This window comes from Bactrocera neohumeralis, chromosome 4, assembly GCF_024586455.1.
Source record: "Bactrocera neohumeralis isolate Rockhampton chromosome 4, APGP_CSIRO_Bneo_wtdbg2-racon-allhic-juicebox.fasta_v2, whole genome shotgun sequence".
Taxonomy (NCBI): Eukaryota; Metazoa; Arthropoda; class Insecta; order Diptera; family Tephritidae; genus Bactrocera; species Bactrocera neohumeralis.
Genome location: NC_065921.1, coordinates 61237410 through 61251199, shown reverse-complemented (window position 1 = coordinate 61251199; position 13790 = coordinate 61237410). Strand labels below are relative to the sequence as shown.

The 13790-nt window shown below is 34.6% G+C and overlaps 1 long non-coding RNA gene across 1 annotated transcript; it reads right to left on the bottom strand.

The window, feature by feature from the left end:
- Nucleotides 1-523: 523 nt before the first annotated feature.
- Nucleotides 524-3523, bottom strand: LOC126754714 (uncharacterized). Its single transcript, XR_007666396.1, has 3 exons — nt 3147-3523; nt 2530-3035; nt 524-2457 (listed from the first exon to the last, which is right to left on the bottom strand). It is a non-coding gene; the product is annotated as an uncharacterized LOC126754714 (long non-coding RNA).
- Between the last annotated feature and the right edge of the window lie 10267 nt (nt 3524-13790).

Sequence of the window (13790 nt, the reverse complement as noted above, 5' to 3'; positions counted from 1 at the left end):
AGATAATAATAATTTACAGTTTAATGTAGAAAATACTTGTGAAAGGCATATAGAGTTGACATCGTTCTAGAAGTTTTAGTTAAAAACTTCAAATTTGTTTAAAATAAAAAAATTATTTAATAAACAAAATTATTACTATTATTTATTATTTGTTGCAATTTTTTATTTTTATTGTTTATTTTTCTTTTGTAGGGTAGAAATAACATTACTGTCACTAAATAGATTAAATTATTAATGGCAACCTGTATTTATTTTCTTCTCAATATTTTTTTCCGAAAATAACTCATAACGCTCACTCCTATTTTACGTACACTGTGAATTGTTGAGATTCTTACTGAAGCCATTGAATAATACATACATAACTTTTACTGATTTTCGTCCATTTTAAGTAATGTTTTTATCGTTTTTATTTAGTAAGTAACTTTTATAAATGAGAAGTATAAGGATTAATAACAAAATAATCTTGAAATTTTTATTTTGTTTATTTATTAACATTTTCGTATCCCTTTTCTAAATAATAAATTTTTGTAGTATTTCTTTATATGTATTTTGCGCGGCAATTTGCTTGAAGGAATTTTATTTTTCTGTTTGACAATTTCGAATACATAACTTACGTCTAAAATGGAGTTAAATATTATTATATTAGCTCCAAAGCAATTTAAATTGATTTCTTTCACATTCCATAAGCTTTTTCAAATAATCTTTTTGATTTTTTAACGTACGCCAGAAGTGTTCCAATGCCTTTTACATCCAACTGGCACTATTTTGGGACAATTACATTCACCACGTCGTATACGCTACCTTATTCACTGAATATTACTGAATAATTGATTATTCGTTCTGAGTTTTATTTTTAGTTACCTTCAATTAAAAAATAAACAAAGGTTATAATATAAAATGAAGGTCGTACTCCACTGAGACGAACTTAAGCTTTTTATTTCGCCTTAGATGAAACTTAAATTATTTTTATATCGTATATTTTTATTTTCAGCATCTTAAACTAGCATGTCATACTTTGTTAGAAGAAATTTCCAAAAAAAATTTGGCATATGTGTTGCTAAGAGGAACACATGTCATATACGCAACTTATACGATTTATGTTTATTAAGAGCATAGGCTTTTAAGCTTTAAGCGCCGCATAAGTGACAATAAAACGAATATTTCCTAAGGAATATAAGCAATTATTTCGTAAAAGCACTCAAAACGCACATACGTGAAAATAAAGAGAGATAAAGTATATAAAGCTATAGATTTAGGTGCACCATGGTGTATGCGTGACATTAAAATCGTAAATTTCTTGGGCGAAACTGAAGTTCTTTGCGAGCGTAGTGAAAACCTATGTGTGTTGCATGTATACCTACTTTGCATCCTGTATGGGTATAACTGTGTACATATATATATTTTGTTTTATTGTTATGGCATCTTGTGCATTTTACCGGACAATTTAACACATCATTTGCGACAAAAATGTGCCACTTAATCGCGCTGGTAATAAGCAAGCGTTCATACCTTCACCACAGCAAGACGCAATACTCGCATTTTTCAGGTGAAGAAAAAAAATAAGAACAAGTAAAGAAGGACTAATTAAGGGTGCAACCGAACATTTCATACTCTCAAAATTTGTCAGATCAAAAGTAGGAAAACAATTACGGGCGTTGCAAAACTTTATAATTCAAAAATTGGAGTAAGACCTCATCTTTCATTGTTTAAAGAAATCGAACGCTTTACTATAAAAATTTGGTATCCTATCAATTTCTATGTACTATGGCTCTTAGACTCACTTAGTTTTATACATTGTAAAGAAAGAAATCCACACAATTTCAATTACATAACAAATATTGCCAACTAGAAAACCCGGCGAACTCCGTTTTGCCACCAAATTACATACTTTTATGTAACATTTCGTTTGCTGATTAAAAGATAAAGAACATTTTTTTTTGTTTTATATTTGAAAAGGAAGAATTACATTTCAGCACATCCATCATAACCTTTAGATTCTGTTGAAATACTCTGGCGATTATGTCATGGCGATCTTGCGGTTTTTGGCCCGGTTCCAACTCACGTTCACTTTCCGTCCACTTCGGATTGCATGTTAACGTAATAAATAAATCCGGGGTTCCATAATTTCGCACGTACGTCATAGCGTCTTGAGCGTATTCGTGCATGTGGCGCGGGCTTCCGATATAAGATGATGAGAGGAGAATCGTCATAAGTACAATATTCTGAACATCACCATCTGAATGAATAGCATCACGCAAGTGTGTGTAGTCCTTAGATCGTAATTTTGCCTGATTGAATCGGATGAACGCTAAACGTTCGGTCTCGACTTTGATATACATATTGGCAGCGAATTGCTGGAACGACGGCACTTCAGAATGACATTCTCCTCATTTGTATGAATCATCATACGATATGCATAGTAATTCATTGCGCTTAGATTTTTATTCGTTGATACGCCTGAAAATGCAAAATTAAATGAATTGTTAATGGAAACCAATAATAGCAATAATAAGTTTGTGAATATTGTACCTGTAATTGGATCGACCATCTTCAACGTGATGTCGTATCCGTCCTGCCCTTGCCAATAAATGATTGGATATTGTAACGCATCGTACAAACGATGTGTCTTGTTTACACGATGCATGATATTGCTTCTTCGCTGAACGACAATGTCTCGCGATTTAGTTGGATCGCCAACAATAATTGCAGCAACATCATTAACGGTTGGTGCATTGAATCTTCGCACATGTTCACCTGTTGGGGTACAATCCGCTCTTATGACAAATTTGTGCGTATCCGATGGCATTCGTTCCAATGCTGTTTTGAACATATTAACCACAGCATTATTAGTGTGAAAAAATGCTTGTAACTGTTCAATAATTCGTCTCTTTAACTGTTGTGTTCCCTGTAGATATATTGTACTGCACATTCAGCTGATCCACCATCGACGAAATGAAATATATTTGCAGAAATTGATGCGGTTCATCTCGTCTTGGCACCATTGAACCATGCAAATGATATATTTGTCCTTGTATCTGTAATTGCACACAATCATTTGTTGACCACACCGATCGTGTGGTGGTGTAGTGTGTGGTGTATATGTAGTTAATATGTGTTGCAATTCATTTTGTTGGTGTGACACTAACCTTGTAAGTCGGCATGAATCCGTCTTCTCGAATGATATTAGCTCCAAAGGAAGTCATGCGAAAGCAGTTATTGTATTCAAGGATGTGTTGAAGAAAATGGCTAGAATCGGGATCACTTCCATCAAACATTGGTTTCAGTGGCTGTGATGGTGTAAGTAATGGATCCGGATGGTTTGACTTTTCCACTTGTGCAGCACAACCCAGCCGTTTCTCTTTTGAACTTCAACGCATTGCAATATCGGCATATAGTCGTCATTTGTCCAATATCTAAATTTCCAATGATCTTCGTGTCTTCACGCGTTGTCTCAATCGGGCATTTTCTATTCTTGAATTTTGTCTTTCTTCACTTAAGTTCTGTGAATAAACTTGTTGCTGGCTTGCATGTCTTGTATGACGGCCAATGTTCGCACGTCGTCCTTTAGGCATTTTGGACTATGGACAGATTGGTGAATTTGACCTCAAATGCACGATCCACATAATTTACACACTTCAAATTACCTCCTTAATGAGAAATGCCTGCTGTAGAAATTAAATGAAAATTTTCATAATTTGATTTTTTCCAATTGAAGTGATAGGAAACGAATAACTTATTTTTTTATTTTCTTTTCACAATTTCACAGTGAACACAATACCGGTTTGTCGCATGAAATTAACTGAACAGAGAACAATGAGTAGCTGGTAAACAATGTATCACGCACCAGCGCCATCTTCTTAAAATATTTGCTTGTAGTGTGTGCTATGTATCAGAGATGACGCTGTATGTAAAAAAAGATTTTCCCACTTTTATGTTGAAAATTTTCCTGAGTTTTCTTTGTTATAAATCTCGCGGAGCTCAAGACCTTTCCAACGAATGCAAAACCGAGGAAATCGGTTAATTCGTTCTGGAGTTATAGCGTCAGGAAGGAAAACCCTACTTATTTTTATAATATATATTAGATATAGTATATGTAATTTAGGACCAATTTCAGAATTGAGCTGTAGCAAGATTCACTTAATATTACTAAGACACCGTACATATTGATTGATAGATATTTACGCTATAAATTCAAACGGAATTTTAAACTTCATATATTAGGTAAAAGGTAGCTAAGGTAGGTATTGATATGGTTTTTGTATTAATTAAAGAGCACGTCTTTAACAAGAAAAATTTCTTTCTAAATTTCATTAATAACCTCTTCGGTAAAAAAAAACAGATATAGATACTGACGTCCATAAGTTAGGTATCAAGACGTGGAAAGCTAATGTTCACTTTTGACTATTTTTGGAAGTGAGGTGGGAGAAATGAGAATATCTCCTCAAGGTAGGTAGTGTCATGACCGCTGTCCAATGTATACACATTCCAAACCATCCCTTCCATACTGCCACAATTCTACACCCGACGACCTCTTTAAAATGAAAATGCTATAATCTACTGAAGAACACTAACCTTTATATATGTACATACACATATAAATAGTTAAATATGTGTATGCACCACGGCTCCGCATCATCACAGTCGCTACCTTCAACACATAATTGGATTAATGCGATAATTCGCCTGAATGCAGATAAGGCGAGTTCCACCATATTCGGAGCAACTATGCTACCCACAAGCCGCTAGTGACTGACTGTGAAAAAACCTATAAGTAGTAAAAAAAACCGTGACGAAGGAAGAAGATTATAAAAACGTTGGCTGAGTGTCGCGCTGAACGGCTTAATTTTAATTGAAAATTTGTAAAATGACGGCATTTAAAGTAAATGATTTCTTTGCAAAAGTTGAGGCCACATAATGTAGTGGCTGTAAAATAAGTTGACGGATAATAGGTGCTGCTGAAATAATCACGAGATAAAAGTGGAAAAAGAAAGTGTGGAAGGGAAGTAGATTAAAAATGACAGAGAAAATTGCCTGTAACTCAGTTAAGAGCAGATTAATTGAAATGAACGGATTGTTTGGAAAAACGACCAAAGTGGAACAGTTGCAAAACATATAAAAATACCACACTAATTATATCAGTCTGAAAAGCAAATTGTCCGTCATAAAATAACTACTACTATAATTTTTTTCACAAAGCTAAAAACTTTATTTTGACCGAATAGTTTGTATGGCGGCAATGTGCTATAGTGGTCCGATCCCACAAGTTTGTTCGGGGACTTCTACTGTGGGCTAAAAATAGTAACAGTTTTTAGTATAAATAAGAAGTTACTTTAAATTTCGTGAGCGGAATCAAATTTCTCGCACAAAAACATTCAGAATGTTGCAGAAGGCCTTCGGTGATAATTTTTTTGTCGCGAACCATGTCCAGGACGGCTATAACCATCAACTCATGATCAAAACGTCCATAAAACCAATTGAGAATGGAAGATTAACAGCTAGGGATCTTATTGGCATCGTTGGAGTTTCGGAACTTTCGGACTCATACGTATATGTCCACAATTCATCATCCATCATGTTGTCATATACGTAATTTGAAGCATCGTTATCGTACTCTTGTTAACCCATTTAGACCTACTGTCTCATATACGATACACCAGAAGTAACAAATTCTTTTGAAGTACCCTTGATAGGAAATTGTTTACATCTTGTGCTGGTGTCAAGTGCACGGTCTAAACAATACTACAAAAATAACTTTAGTGTAATAGTTGGCATCATTAGGTGTGTACCTAAGGGAGTTACATAAATGTGATTTGAGAATAAGAGTTTCAACATGTCATCAAAACGGTAAGAGTTCAATATTTTATCATAACTATCACGTACTTTGATGTATTTATAGTAAAAACAAAAGTTAGAGAGTAAAAATGTAGAATCGTTTTTGTTGTTTTGTTTATTTTTGTATATTTTTTTCATAAAAAGTAGTGTATCGTATTTGTTACAGTAGGCTTACACACATTGCGTTTTTCCTTTCAGATCTTTGTCACTGAATGAAATTGTTGCGCTTTTGGAGGATGACGAAATTGAGAATTCTGGAACATGCAATGATATTTATTTACTTCCCCCGTAAATTCAAATGAAGACTTGACGGATGAAGATTGTGGAGATGAGGTCAACGATCAAATCAGGTTGTTGATTGCCCAGTTTGTTGAGAACACATGCAGAGCTGCAAGAAGTAAGTACAGAAACATTGGAAGATAACCAGAATAACCAGAAGTTTACGAGCCATTTTGTTAAATAGCTAAAAAGTATAACATGCGATAAAAAAATTACACTGCAGTTACCCCAATATGAAAGCCCATATTATATGTCCGTCAACATAGATCGCCAATTAATTGGTTTTCGTTATTTTTTTCGGAAGAAGTGTACTACTGAGACTAACAAATACTTAGGAAGGAAGAATATTCCTGCTGATATCAAAATAGAGGAAATTAAATGTGCTATCGGAATTATGTTGGTCAGTGGCTACTGCCAAGTGAATAGAAGACGCATGTTCTGGGTAAATTCACCTGATACGAAATATGATCTTATTGTCAGTGCATTATCTCGTGACAGATTTTCAGTCATATTTTTAAATATGCACTGTGCTGATAATTTGCAATTAAATAAATCTGACAAATTTGATAAAGTACGTCCACTTATGAAAAAATTTTCCGAAGAATTTTTGAGACATTGTTCACACAAAGAAAATCACAGTGTTGATGAGGCTATGGTGCCATACTTTGGACGAGATGGATGCAAACAATTTATACGTGGGAAACCGACATCAAGTGGCTATATAGCATGGTTTGCGCCACACCAATGCGCAACCACTAATCTGAACTCTCGGTACGCGGAATTGGGTCTTGGTGCCAGTGTAGTCCTCTCATATACTGATATACTTAGCAAACTAAATCTGGGAGGAAATTACCATTTGTTTATAGATAATTTTTTTACTGGACTGCCATTGATTGCTGAACTAACAAAGAGAAACATACGAGTAACCGGGAATGTAAGAGAAAATAGGACCAGTAATTGCCCTTTATTAGGAAATAAAGAGCTGAAAAAGAAGGATAGGGGATTTTTCGACTATCGTGTATGTGATGATATTATAGTTTGTAAATGCCATGATAACAGCATGGTGACAGTTTGCTCAAATGCGGTTGGTATAACCCCGTTGCACAAAACAGATTGGTATTCTCAAAAAGAGAAAAAGAAAATAACCGTTTCTCAGCCAAATTTGATACACCAGTACAAAAACATATCATCACTCAGAGCAAGTATTCGTGGTAAAAAGTGTTATATGCCCCTCATCTTGCAGTGCATTGATATGTCACTCCAAAACGCCTGGCTCCTATTCAGATACAATGGCGGTGGCATGGATATGATAACATTTAGACGTCGTGTAGCAATTGCACCTATAGAGTCTAATAGGCTGAGAAGTAAACCAGGGCCGAGTAGACCATCATCACTTACTATGTATTGATGCCAGGTTTGATACCTATGTTAATCATTATTTATTATTATGCAATCAATCAGCCAGAAAATAAAAGGACTTTGTCATCGATTGTGTCCTGCAAGATGCATCAAGTGTGATGTTGGGTTACATGTCAGTTGTTTTCTAGCTTACCATACTAAAAAATAACATATAACATAACATATAATTATAATTTTAACAATAAATAACTTCTTTGCTAACTTTGGTATTATTGCATATATATGAGCCTAATAAAATTAGACAAAAAACACTTCAATTAAAAAAAAAATTGTTTCAGGTCTATATGGGTTAAACATTTCTCTCGACCAATCGACATGTGTATATTTTGAGCGGTCAACAAATAGTGTGGGATCCGACGTGAAAAAAAATTTTCAACAATCAAATGCTTATGCAATATTGAATGTATGCCAGTCCCACTAATACCTGTAGTTGCCTATATCTCTCGATTGGTCATTTAACGATCTTGCAATATCAGTTTGCTCACTGCATCAACAGTTTTCGGAACAAGAATTTATTTTGAACAACTTATACGAAATTCGTCTTGTTCTCGATTAAATTCACCACACCATCGAAAGACACTGGCCCTTTGTAGAGCTTCCATTTTTTGGGAATGTCAAACTTTACGACTGACTGGTAAGATGCCAGATTGCAACACTGAGATTGCCAGTCGTGAAAAAAGAGGCAATCTTTGTAACAAATACACCACACATGAGGACACCACACCTATTTTTAACTACTCAACAAAGAACAAAAACAACAACAGCCGCACCTTATTCGATTTCTCAGCCATCGTACAACGCTTCGCACGGGTCAATTTACTTGATCAGACGTACAACCTAATTGTTCGAAGTATTTCGATTGGTACTTAATTTTGCTCCCCATCGAACCTTTATATTTATTTGTATATATTTAGCGAAAAATGGCAAAAAGTATAAATATAACAAAAATATAAGTTGAAGTTTGTTTAGAAATACGAAAAGACTTTTCTACTACCCAGTATTTGTCACATTATCTTTTTTTCTACAAATATTTTGCTTATTTCCTTTCTGTATCCGATATGATTACCAGTAATTTTCACAAATATTGAAGATAGAAAGTAACTAAATATTCATACCAACACACATAAAGCCACAAGCATTTACTCCAACACTCACATACAAGCCACCAAATGAGTAAGAAAACAAAGCGCATAATTTTGAGAATAAAAGCATAATAGAAACATCACAGCCATGCAAAGCTTAATGGAATATCCAGTATACCAAGAGAACACTGGTCACTATTGATGTTTAGTCCACTAACTTGTAGCACACTTGGCGCACATACTGTAGTGGGTCGATTTACAGAGAGTAAAAAACGGTAAAATCGCGTTTGTGGAAAACGATATACGGATCATTCTGAACAACTTTGTCTAAGAAACTATGGGTCTAAAACCGGTTGAAGTAGGGATTTCTAAGGTGAAGTTTTTTAGGGTTATTAAAATTTTGTTCATCAGTTTTTGAGATATCCGAATGAAATTCATTACGTAAGTCTATTTTGATTTTCTATTGATCCTTTGTTAGAATTTGTCAAATCGAACAACTATATCACATATCTCCCATATACGGGATTATTCAGATTTTTAAGCTTCAGGCCCATAGTCTCTTGGGCAAAATTGTTCAGAATGATACAAAGAACATTTCCCGTATATGTGTGTGTACCTTATATATTAATACGGTGATTGTATATTTGTTATGACAAAAAAACACCCGGAAATTGTAATTAAGTCCTCCGGGTAAATGATATTTCAAAAAGATCTGTTTTTGACTGCCCTCAATTACTAGGCCAAATATGAGCGCTATCTGTCAAACAAGTTTGGTTACAGCAGATGTTTAAGTCGGTATACCTTTGTAGCGCGTCGCGATTTTTACAATGAATAAAAATATCGAACAAAGAACTTGTCTCAAATTTGGTATTTCTCACCAAATTTTGTATGCGGAATCGTTGCGAATGTTGGAAATTGGTACAAAGCCTTCACAGACCGTCGAGAGATCGTTGAAGACATGCCTTATTCTGAAATTCCTTCAACCTCTTTAACTGATAAAAATATTAAAAAAACAAGTAAGGAAAGGCTAAGTTCGGGTGTCACCGAACATCTTATACTCTCGCATGATGAAGTGATAATCGAGATTTCATTATCCGTCATTTACATATTTTTCAAATACCGTATTTGTGTAAAGTTTTATTCCGCTATCATCATTGGTTCCTAATGTATATATTATACAGAGAAGGCATCAGATGGAATTCAAAATAGCGTTATATTGGAAGAAGGCGTGGTTGTAAGCCGATTTCATCCATATTTCGTACATGTCATCAGGGTGTTAAGAAAATAATACATTTCATTGAAATAGGTTGAGTAGTTCCTGAGATATGGTTTTTGGTCCATAAGTGGGCGACGCCACGCCCATTTTCAATTTAAAAAAAAGCCTGGGTGCAGCTTCCTTCTGCCATTTCTTCCGTAAAATTTAGTGTTTCTGACGTTTTTTGTTAGTCGGTTAACGCACTTTTAGTGATTTTCAACATAGCCTTTGTATGGGAGGTGGGCGGATATATATATAACCCTTTATCTTGATTCTTTAAGTTTTAGGACTTACAAACACCCGTTATGTGAACAAAACTATAATACTCTCCTTAGCAACTTTGTTGCGAGAGTATAAAAATAGAAATTGTTTTAGAATTAAAGAATTAACGTTTTTCACGTTTCCGTACTTCGTGTTCTATTCTTTTGACTAGACCTCACACAGAACCACCATCATCACTACTCAAGAGATACACTCAGACACTGGTTGCCAACTTACACATTCAAACGACTTATATTTTAAATTCCGATATTGAGATAAAAAATAAAATTTTTGATTTTAAATTTTTACTCCCAACCATCTTGGCTTAAAAACTTAAAATCTACTTTTAAAAATTAAAAACTAAAAATCGAAATTAAAAAATTCAAAATTAACTTTTAATAGAAGATGTTGAGAAAAACTAATCCCTATGTTGGGAATGAAAGAAAATCTTTTTTATAATCCAAAATTTTTCAGTTGGAAAATTCACAACCCTTGTGATAAGGATATGTAACCTTTTATTTTGCCATATATACATAAACATATATATATTATATATATTCACGATTTTTTAAATGTAAATTTACTCTACATCTTCGCACATATGTTGTTTTTTTTTTTATATTTTTAGGTGCTTTTGATTTAGCCTGCATTTCACTTGCAGCTTGTTTGCGGAAAATTACATTTTCACCCAAACCAGTGCTGGCGCCACTTCGCATTTCCGTGGGCTTGTGACTGGCCACTTTCACAGCGCAGCAACAACAATATTACACTTATAACAGCAAGCAGTTGACTGAATTTTGTTGCTGCAAGTTTGCATCGAAAATTAAGTTAATGTTTATTTATGAATAAACAATTCACTGCCCTCAGCTGCCAACGAACCGCTATTTACGGCCAGCGCATAAGCTGCCTGCCGTATATGACCCTTCAGCGCATTAGTTTGTGTATGTGAGATTATATGTACATATTTATTTTTTCTTACAACATGTAGTATGTATTTGCTTTTGGCTCCTGCTAGGTAAATGTGTGTGTATGCACAGTTTCCGAGATGTGTGACCTCAGCGGAATAAAGCGCCACTCTGCATATGTAATAAATAATACCTGTGAGTATGTATGTGTCAATGTAACTCCGCGCATTTGTGCCTTTAATTATTTCCGGTAGGCATTATTATAAATTAGACGCTTGATGGAGCTATGTATTGCTTACTCCCGTTTCCCAGCAGTAAATATATATGTAGTACTCACACACGCGCCTCCACCTACACATCAACAAAATAACTTGTTTGTACATAATGTTGGGACTCTTAGCCGCCGCCCAAAGATTTCTTAGATGAGCACTCAGAGTTCTATGACTACAGGGGGTAGCAGCAGCAGAGGTTTATGGAAGGAAGCGTTGGCCAATATACACAACCGCGAATGTTTGGTTTTACCATGCTTCTAGCATTCCTAGTGAAAGGTGAAAGCGCCGCCATCACATATGTGTCATGAATAAAATGAAAGTTGAGCGCTACAGTAAAGAGTTTGAGGGAATGTAAGCTGACAAAATTCTTTAAGTGGTTAGCGTAATTAAAATATTTCACAGACAACTCGGACAGCATTCGTAATTGAGTAGCGCTTGTTTGAATATGTACTCGTATGTGAATAAGACTTTATTTATTTGAAGAAAATTTATTATTCCAATGGCTGTTAAATATTTAGCAAGTGCTATATAGCTCATTGTATGTTAATGGATTGGTAAACTGTTCAAGCTGAAATTTTTATAACAAATATTGTATAGTTAAACAAGAAAAAAAGTTAATTTCGGCTGCACCGAAGCTAATATACCCTTCACAGGTGCATTACTTTTAGTAACTATGTGTTCAGTTTGTATGGAAGCTAATACTATAGTAATCCGATCTGAACAATTTTTTCGGAGATTATATTGTTACCTTAAGCGGTAATTCATGCCAAATTTCATGAAGATACCACTTCAAATGCGAAAGTTTTCGATACAAGCCCTTGATTCCGATCGTTCAGTTTGTATGCCAGCTATATGCTATAGTTACCCGATCTGAACGATTTCTTCGGAGATTACATTGTTACCTTAGAAAATAATCCCTACCAAATTTAGTGAATATATCTTATCAAATGTGAAAGTTTTTCATACAAGAACTTGATTCCGATCATTTCAGTTTGTATGGCAGCTATATGCTATGGTTATCGGATCTAACACAATTTCTTCGAAGATTACAATTGTTGCCTTAGAAAATAGTCTATACCAAATTTCGTTTATATATCTCGTATATATACAGACAGACAGACGGACAGACGTACAGACAGACAGAGAGACGGACATGGCTAAATCGACTCAGCTCAATGTACTGATCATTTATATGTATACTTTATAGGGTCTCCATCGCTTCGTTCTGGGTGTTTCAAACTTCGTGACAAACTTAATATACCCTGCTCAGGGTACAAAAATGTATAACAAATATTTTAAATCCACCAAATTATAGCAGTAGCAAAATTAAACTTTTTAGTTGCCTAAAATTGGGTAATCGATCAAAATTATAGTCATTATATATAAACTTGTTGCAATAGTATTATACAAAACGAAAAAAAAATTTCTTAAATTTCATTGTGTCCAATTTTATAAGATATGATTCCTCGTTTAAAACTTATAGTCGGCCTTAAATTTGCATAATTAGAAATAATCAATATTTAGGCGCATGTTGGTTATGGATTTAACGAACCTCATTGAAAGTTGACTTAGTTATCTAGCGTGTAATGATTTCACTTCCCACACAAACCCAAATCTACTTTTCCAACCGACATCGCTTCGCTCTAAGTGGTCTTGAAAAGTTCCAAGAAGATCTGACGTTTTCTAGGAAAATTTTGTTCAGCAATGAGGCCCATTTTTGGTTCTACGGAAACAAGCAAAATTGCCGAAGAGCAACCTGAAGTGATTCAAGAGGCACTTTTCATTCAGAAAAAATTACGGGGTTAGTAGGCCGGTGGAATCATCGGTCCATATTTCATCAAAAATAATGCCGGTGAGAACATATTCGTCATGATAACAATTGATCACCCTACAACAGAACAATTGCAGCAAGTAAGGAAGGGTCATGTTTATGTGCGTAACCAAATATTGCGCACAGATAGTCCGATATTTTCTGCAAAAAGTTAACCGCATGCACTGGAGCCCACGTTTTGTCGTCTTCGTTCTTCAAAAGTCATAGTGCGATTTCAATATTTTTTGGGCATAAGATGAAATAACTTGAGAACACTATTTGAGCACAGGTTTATTCGGGCACATTGTTTGGTTCTTGATTTGTATACTGGAAAATGAAAGAAATAGAAGAAATTTAAAAGTGTGTTATATCGGAAGTAGAGGTTTTAGTATAATGTCGACCATTATTTGGGAATTTGGTCGAAAATGATCAGGACTTTAACCTAAATGTTGGCGGAGCCACGCCCTTCGCCCTTATTAGACACAGACTCTTAAAAAACCATCCTCTACCTTCTTGGATATGAAATTTTTTGTCTTGGAACCATTTATTTATTGCTTTATCGCGCTTTTACAAGTTTTTTAACAAATCCTTTTGTGTTTTGTGGGCATGGCAGTAGTCCGATTCGTAACTCGTCCTTACAGTTTTACCATGAAATACAATATCTAAATTTTTGCT